The sequence below is a fragment of the Pleuronectes platessa genome, chromosome 23 (assembly GCF_947347685.1).
Source record: "Pleuronectes platessa chromosome 23, fPlePla1.1, whole genome shotgun sequence".
Lineage (NCBI taxonomy): Eukaryota > Metazoa > Chordata > Actinopteri > Pleuronectiformes > Pleuronectidae > Pleuronectes > Pleuronectes platessa.
The window spans coordinates 2708754-2716827 of NC_070648.1; the positions used below are offsets into that span (position 1 = coordinate 2708754).

General features: G+C 41.2%; 1 long non-coding RNA gene across 1 annotated transcript; it reads right to left on the minus strand.

Moving 5' to 3' along the window:
* Positions 1 to 6831: 6831 nt before the first annotated feature.
* LOC128430320 (uncharacterized) lies at positions 6832 to 7626 on the minus strand. Its single transcript, XR_008333995.1, has 2 exons — positions 7257 to 7626; positions 6832 to 6976 (listed from the first exon to the last, which is right to left on the minus strand). It is a non-coding gene; the product is annotated as an uncharacterized LOC128430320 (long non-coding RNA).
* Positions 7627 to 8074: the final 448 nt, after the last annotated feature.

The window sequence follows — 8074 nt, forward strand, 5'->3', positions numbered from 1 at the left end:
CAGTTGTGTTCTCTACCTTTGACTCCTGGATAACTTTGCTGTAACATAAGATTCAGAGCCATATGTGCTTGATTTGAAAGTGCAGTACACAGTCAACTAAGCTTTACCTTTGTCTCTAAATGGACAAGTATTACACAGTAGATAAGTTAGTACCACAGGTTTATTTCACATGGTTCCATTTCACACCTCACATGATTTAGCTAATGTTTTCTATGGAAAGTAAATTTGTTTAGTTATGTTTACATGAGGCACTGTTTAAACAGCAAAACATATAGTTTACGCAACATGCAAACAAAACCAACCACAGCCCTGCTCCCATTTGTCCGTCTCATGAGCTTAATGGTTAGAAAACATCAGGACCAGAACGCAAGAACACACACAAGACCTACTGAAGACAAAGGTATGTGTCATATTGAATATTTCTGGATTCTGCTTTTCTTAAATAATAATTATTTTAGTATTATAATTCCTTTTTCCGATACACCCTTTTAGGTTTTCCCTTATCGCAGCCAGTGCTACCTGCAGCACTTTCACAATAACAGACTGAAAAACATCTTAAGGTATTTTAATGTGGAACAGGGGAAGTTTCTGATCAGAGACACAGAGCAATAAGTAAATATGCTGTGAATATGTTGTGAATGATGCTAAATTTCACAGTTGTAAACTCAGGTATTAGTAAAAATATCTTTCCCATTTTTCAGAGAGAGGTTCTTTTAAATAAATTAACAGATCATATTATTTTTCTTCCTCTTCAGACGAGTCATGTCAGTCAACGTCTCCTACTCCAATCAAAGCTACAACTGCCTTGTCGGCCCCTTCCAGGTTGCCATGGTCATCTTCACCATCACCAAAATCCTCCTCATCCTCCCACTCTGCATCCTCGTCCTCTTTGTGGGCCACCAACGCTGGCGGCAGCGAGGTCCTGGTGCAACATTGAGCCACTTTGATATCTTAACCTACCACCTGGTCGCTATCGAGATATTAAATGTCATAGTGGCCATTCTCAACGTTTGGATCACTTATGCTGATCTTCCATCAGTGTGGATTGCCTTTAAAATAGCTTTTTCTGTTACTTTCCCTGGACAATTGCTTTACCAATGTTTGACCAGCATCGATCGCTACCTGGCTGTCGTCCATCCCATCATCTACCTGCGCCTGCGAAATCGAAATGCAGTTAAAATCATTTACATTAGCAGTGGGTTTGCTTTGCTGCTGTGCGCTGCAGTGTTTGTTGTGTTTTATGAGTGTGCGGAGGAATTAATCAACATCCCATTGTTCAGCGTCTTAGTCCTCTCCTTGATAGTCGTCTCTTTCTGCAGCCTCTCTGTTCTCCATGCTCTAAAACGTCCAGGGCCGGGGGAGGGGGGCGGGGCTGACCAATTCAAGCAGAGGGCCTTTAACACCACCATGGCTATACTGGCGGTGCTCTTATTGTGGTTTGTGGGGATTCTGGTTGGCTTTGCCCTGAGCTTTTTTGAAGCAGTGGTCGACCAGTGTTTACCATCATCCATTGGTGCCTTCTTCTCCCTCCCTGGTAGTCTGGTGATTCCCCTGCTGTTCCTACACAGAGTGAGAAAACTACCATGTTGTCTGTACAACTCTGAGTAAAGAGAGAATATTTGTAGGCCAGCCAGGAAGTTAGCATCACCATGGATTCCTCTACAAGAAGCCAATGGGACTCTTCCACTGTGTTTTGGATTATTGCAGAAAATAAAGTCAGTAAAGAATAAATCTTTACGGCACGATAGATTAGAAAAGATCAGATTTGGAGGAAGGGAACCATATGTACATAAATTACAATTGTGGCAGCTTTACACTTCCGAGAGAAACTTCTGTTATAAAACTTGAAGATTTTCTATTTTGTATTTTCTCACTCTCTCTTTCTCTGATGTTGTTGATACAGTGATTCTGTACATAAAGCAACAAATGCAGAATATTAGGAACATTAATATAATTGATGCAAGGAAGTCTGTGTGGTGTTCAGGGCTCTCAGGTTGTTTCTAGGGATAAAACTTGTATATTATTTATTTTATGTGTAAACGTAACATATTCTGTAATTAGATCGGTTGTCATTGTGATATTGTTAAACAGTAGCCTGGATGCCAGACGAATTTAGCCCCGCCCACAACATTTTTGGTCGGGCAGTTCGGTCTGGAGTCGCTCCGTTGAGGAAAAATTATGCCCGACCGGGCCAATCAGATTGTCAGGGCGGGCTTTATACGATGATTGACAGATGATCAACGGTAACGTAATCAACCACGTCATCAAAGTGCCCTTGGGTTGAATTCGTTTTCAACAAACATGCCTGCCGCTGGCAAGCTGAGATGTGTAGATGCTGCCATTGAGTCTGTTTTAGAAGACATCGACAGCGCATTCATTTTGAAAGAGGAACACAGAACGTGGAGGCGACGCCAAAGCACCGCGCTAATCCCTATCGCCCCGGCGCTTGGCTGTTCACACCGGACACTGAAGCGACGCTGAACCGCCGGGCAGCGCTAATAATATCACCCGTTGATCCAGTAGATCGCTGCACGGCTTTGTGCCAGTCACACCGGAGGCTGAAGCACCGCGCTGCGCCAAGGCTGCCTCGCGGTGCTTCAGCCTCCGGTGTGACCGGCACAAAGTTTTAACATGGGAGTGGATGGGAGCCAGCTGTTATTTAAGGCTTGGCGCTGCGCTGAAGCGTCCGGTGTGAACCCAGTAAATAACTCACAATGCGTTGCTTAGCATACGTCACATACTACGTTGCTCTGATTGGTTGTAGGTCTATCCAATTGAGCGAAGAGGAATTTTACTTCCTGGTCAGTTGAAACACGCCCCATAATCACAGCCCATTGGAGCGGTCTCAGACTCACATTCTGACAACATCAGGCTAGTTAAACATACTTTCTACTGTTACTTTGAAAGAGGCAGAAATGAAGATGTTCCATGTTGTGTCCATACTCACTGAGAAACACTTTCCCACAGTTTCTTCTGGTCCCCACAGGTGAAGCTACCAAACAAGACTCCATTTTAAAAATGGCGTCTGTGTTGCTAAGTTAAGTGACTGAGTGGAAATCAGCAACAAAACCCAACCTACACTTCAGTTTTAACACAATACACACTAGTAATAACTTTGGCTAGTAGCTTTAGCTCATTAGCTCAGGTTAACTTACTGAACCTACAGCTAACTGTTAGCATCTCGGGTGTATTTCCGGTTTTCATGTTTTCCTTCCTTCTTATTTAGTCCCGCCCCCTCGCACACCTGCTAGCTCAGAATACTCTTCTCTGATTGGCGAAAAACAGATTGACAGTTGGGTTGACCAGTAAACGGAGGAGGAGTGATTCAAGGACAACTCAAAACAGCGGACATCAAAGCACCTTCACAAACAACTTATTACAAGCTCTACCTTATATATTAAAATGTATATATTAAATTTTAAAAAATTCAAAATTCTAACAATATTTCATTGATTTGGTATCAAAAATACAATTTTATAGTTTAAATTTTGTTTCCCTTTGTTAAATATCTTTTTCTTTTTTATGTGGTTTTTTCTTATTTTGTTTCTTTTCTTTTATCTGTAACAATTTTTCATTCTGTATTTAAGTTTCAAGTTGTTTATTACATCAGTTTTGCATTCTTATCTTCTGAAGCAACTTTTCCTGAAGTTTATTCAAGTGTTCATGTTTCTGATTAGTTTGGTTGTGATGAGTTATTTGATGATATCAAAATGGCTGTGACTTTCCACGATTGACAGCTTAGACTGACTCCTGATTGGTTGAGAACATGCATCCGAGTGACGTCATGAGCACAAGATGGTAGTGTTAATATCAGAGCTATTTTAGCTTTGTTTCTGGAGAGAGGAAGGAAGTGAAGACGAGTTGTCAAAGAACGTATCTCTGTCATGTTGCTTGTGCTTCATTAAATAAAAACAATGAAACAAGAAGGAGAAGCTGTTTGAATTCTTTTATCTTTTTAAGTTCATATTTGCAGAAACATTTCCTGGTAGACAGACTTTGAGACCTGAGAAATTTGACAACTTCAAAAAGACTTAATGTATAAACATTCAAATGAATTAAGTTTTTGTCAACTCTGTTGAAATAGTTCTTAACTTTAATTTGAACAAACTTAATTTAAAGCCAGAGAAAACCCACACAGAGACGTGGTGAACATGCAAACGCAACACAAGAAGACTGGTGAACTGGGAATCAGTTCACGAACATTCTTACAGTGAACACAATGCTAACCACCATACCACCGTGCCTCCTGTTAACTATAATAGACGCGTCTTCAGAGATGTTTCTAAATCTAGAGGAGGCAGTTGTGTTCTCTACCTTTGACTCCTGGATAACTTTGCTGTAACATAAGATTCAGAGCCATATGTGCTTGATTTGAAAGTGCAGTACACAGTCAACTAAGCTTTGTCTCTAAATGGACAAATATTACACAGTAGATAAGTTAGTACCACAGGTTTATTACACATGGTTCCATTTCACACCTCACATGATTTAGCTAATGTCTTCTATGGAAAGTAAATTTGTTTAGTTATGTTTACATGAAGCACTGTTTAAACAGCAAAACATATAGTTTACGCAACATGCAAACAAAACCAACCACAGCCCTGCTCCCATTTGTCCGTCTCATGAGCTTAATGGTTAGAAAACATCAGGACTTGAACGCAAGAACACACACAAGACCTACTGAAGACAAAGGTATGTGTCATATTGAATATTTCTGGATTCTGCTTTTCTTAAATAATAATTATTTTAGTATTATAATTCCTTTTTCCGATACACCCTTTTAGGTTTTCCCTTATCGCAGCCAGTGCTACCTGCGGCACTTTCACAATAACAGACTGAAAAACATCTTAAGGTAGTTTCTGATCAGAGACACAGAGCAATAAGTAAATATGCTGTGAATATGTTGTAAATGATGCTCAATTTCACAGCCGTATTTCTTTTAAATAAATTAACAGATCATATTATTTTTCTTCCTCTTCAGACGAGTCATGTCAGTCAACGTCTCCTACTCCAATCAAAGCTACAACTGCCTTGTCGGCCCCTTCCAGGTTGCCATGGTCATCTTCACCATCACCAAAATCCTCCTCATCCTCCCACTCTGCATCCTCGTCCTCTTTGTGGGCCACCAACGTTGGCGGCAGCGAGGTCCTGGTGCAACATTGAGCCACTTTGATATCTTAACCTACCACCTGGTCGCTATCGAGATATTAAATGTCATAGTGGCCATTCTCAACGTTTGGATCACTTATGCTGATCTTCCATCAGTGTGGATTGCCTTTAAAATAGCTTTTTCTGTTTCTTTCCCTGGACAATTGCTTTATCAATGTTTGACCAGCATCGATCGCTACCTGGCTGTCGTCCATCCCATCATCTACCTGCGCCTGCGAAATCGGAATGCAGTTAAAATCATTTACATCAGCAGTGGGTTTGCTTTGCTGCTGTGCGCTGCAGTGTTTGTTGTGTTTTATGAGTGTGCGGAGGAATTAATCAACATCCCAGTGTTCAGCGTCTTAGTCCTCTCCTTGATAGTCGTCTCTTTCTGCAGCCTCTCTGTCCTCCATGCTCTAAAACGTCCAGGGCCAGGGGAGGGGGGCGGGGCTGACCAATTCAAGCAGAGGGCCTTTAAAACCACCATGGCCATACTGATGGTGCTCTTATTGTGGTTTGTGGGGATTCTGGTTGGCTATGCAGTGGGCATTTCTGAAGCGGTGGTCGACCACTGTTTACCATAATCAATTGGTGCCTTCCTCTCCCTCCCTGGTAGTCTGGTGATTCCCCTGCTGTTCCTACACAGAGTGAGAAAACTACCATGTTGTCTGTACAACTCTGAGTAAAGAGAGAATATTTGTAGGCCAGCCAGGAAGTTAGCATCACCATGGATCCTTCTACAAGAAGCCAATGGGACTCTTCCACTGTGTTTTGGTTTATTGCAGAAAATAAAGTCAGTAAAAAATAAATCTTTACGGTACGATAGATAAGAAAAGATAAGATTTGGAGGAAGGGAATCATATGTACATAAATTACAATTGTGGCAGCATAGCGCTTCCGAAAGAAACTTCTGATATTAACCTTCAAGATTTTATATTTTGTATTTTCTCACTCTCTCTTTCTTTAATGTTGTTGATACAGTGATTCTGTACATAAAGCAACAAATGAAGAATATTAGGGACATTAATATTATTGATGCAAGGAAGTCTGTGTGGTGTTCAGGGCTCTCAGTTTGTTTCTAGGGATAAAACTTGTATATTTTTTATTTCTTGTGTAAACGTATCATATTCTGTAATTAAATCAGTTGTCATTGTGATATTGATAACCTCTTAAGAAACGGGTGAAAATCACCTAAAACGCCTGTTTGAGGACACCCAAATTAAATTGAAAGCTGTTCTTGAACCATTTGGAGTACATGCATGATCTTGGTCTCTTTTTAAAGGTAACATTCTGATCTTCCCTACCCAATAGTCAGAATAACTATAAGTGCTACTTGCATTGAGTAATAGCAGTTGGCACACAGTGAGGTAGAAGGTTTTTATTTTCGCCTGAATATTTTTGGTAAACAGATGCCTGCTGCTGACTATAGCTGGGACTCATGAGCTGGAAAACCCAATGGGACCCTAGCATGAAGCCTTGACTAGCTCAAGTTCAAATTTGAACACAATACCAAAGAAAATGAATATTTTACAGATGTTTTACTAAGGGCATGTCTGGGCGTTTTCCAAAAAGGCCATTTGGAGGCTCCAAAGGACCCTTGGTACCCATGGTAACCAAATAGGCTAAAAAGGCTACTTTTACACTAAAAATCATACTTTTATATAAAGGAGACAAAACTGGTCATATGGTTAAAAATTTATTCAAATATACATCTTTCAAATTTTTGGATACATGCCAGCCATTGTAGCAGTCACGACTGCAGGAGGAGGCTTGTGGAGGACTTTGTAGTGCCCTATCAGGATGTCAGCACCCATGAACCTCGATGGACCTATGTGGGAAAAGAAAAATTAGTCGGGAGCTATTAGAAGAGCCGTACAGAGGCACCACACCCACACCTATATGCATATCTGTTCACATTCATCTCGACACACAAAGGCACACTCATCTCTCTACCATCTATATGCACATTCTAATTCTCAAACAAAGACAACTATTATCTCTCCCACATCTAAATCCAGACCTTTTACTAATCAACAGCAAATCCTAAAAAAACACACGAACACACACACACACAGTAATTTAGTTATTTATTATAATAAAGTACGTACTTGTCAAGAGTAATGTCTCGTCCTTCCTGAAACATGGCGTCTGCCTCGTAGTCAAACGACGTGTCGCTGTCTTCCTCTGATACGTCATCATCAGACTTGTCGCTGTCACGCCGATAACACAGATCCCTTTGCTTGTTCGGTCATCAAGTTTCATTTCTCTAAACGTTTCTCCATAGTGTAGCTTCAAAACGCTCCATAGCAAGACTGAATTCTGCACACGGATCTCACAGCAACGCCCCCGAACTTTTACGCACCGATCTCAAAACCAGTGCTCACTTACTGTTACGCACGGAGATGAGATGCTCTGGAAGCACGTGTTCGCTGTTGTGCAGTGACTTGCTGTGTGTTGATAGTTATCTATCAGGTCGGAGGACATGTACTTCCTGGAAAATGTAATTGGCTAAACGATAAGTCAGTCATAACAAAAATCGACTGCAGTTGGCTGAGCCTCGCCACGTCAGAAGAAGGGCGCGCACTGTCTGTAAACGAGGGCTCTCGTTGGCTTTTGCCGAATGTGGACAACCCCTGCCTTCTCCAATTGGGTCGAATGAGCTGTCCATCTAAAGGTTAGAGTGCACCCTCCATTTTGAAATCCAGAGAGCCGCTGTGTTTACTTTCTAACAGAAGTTACGACGGAAAAAAAGTCAAAGTTGGCACTTAGCTGCTGGCTACTCTGAGATTACGCATCAGCTGGCTGTGGCTATTCTTTGATGAAATAGTGTGCTATGGAGTGATTATGTTACTGAATCTTAGCTTTTAATAGTGTGCTATGGAGTGATTATGTTACTGGATTCGATCGTCTGGACCTTTATCAATGT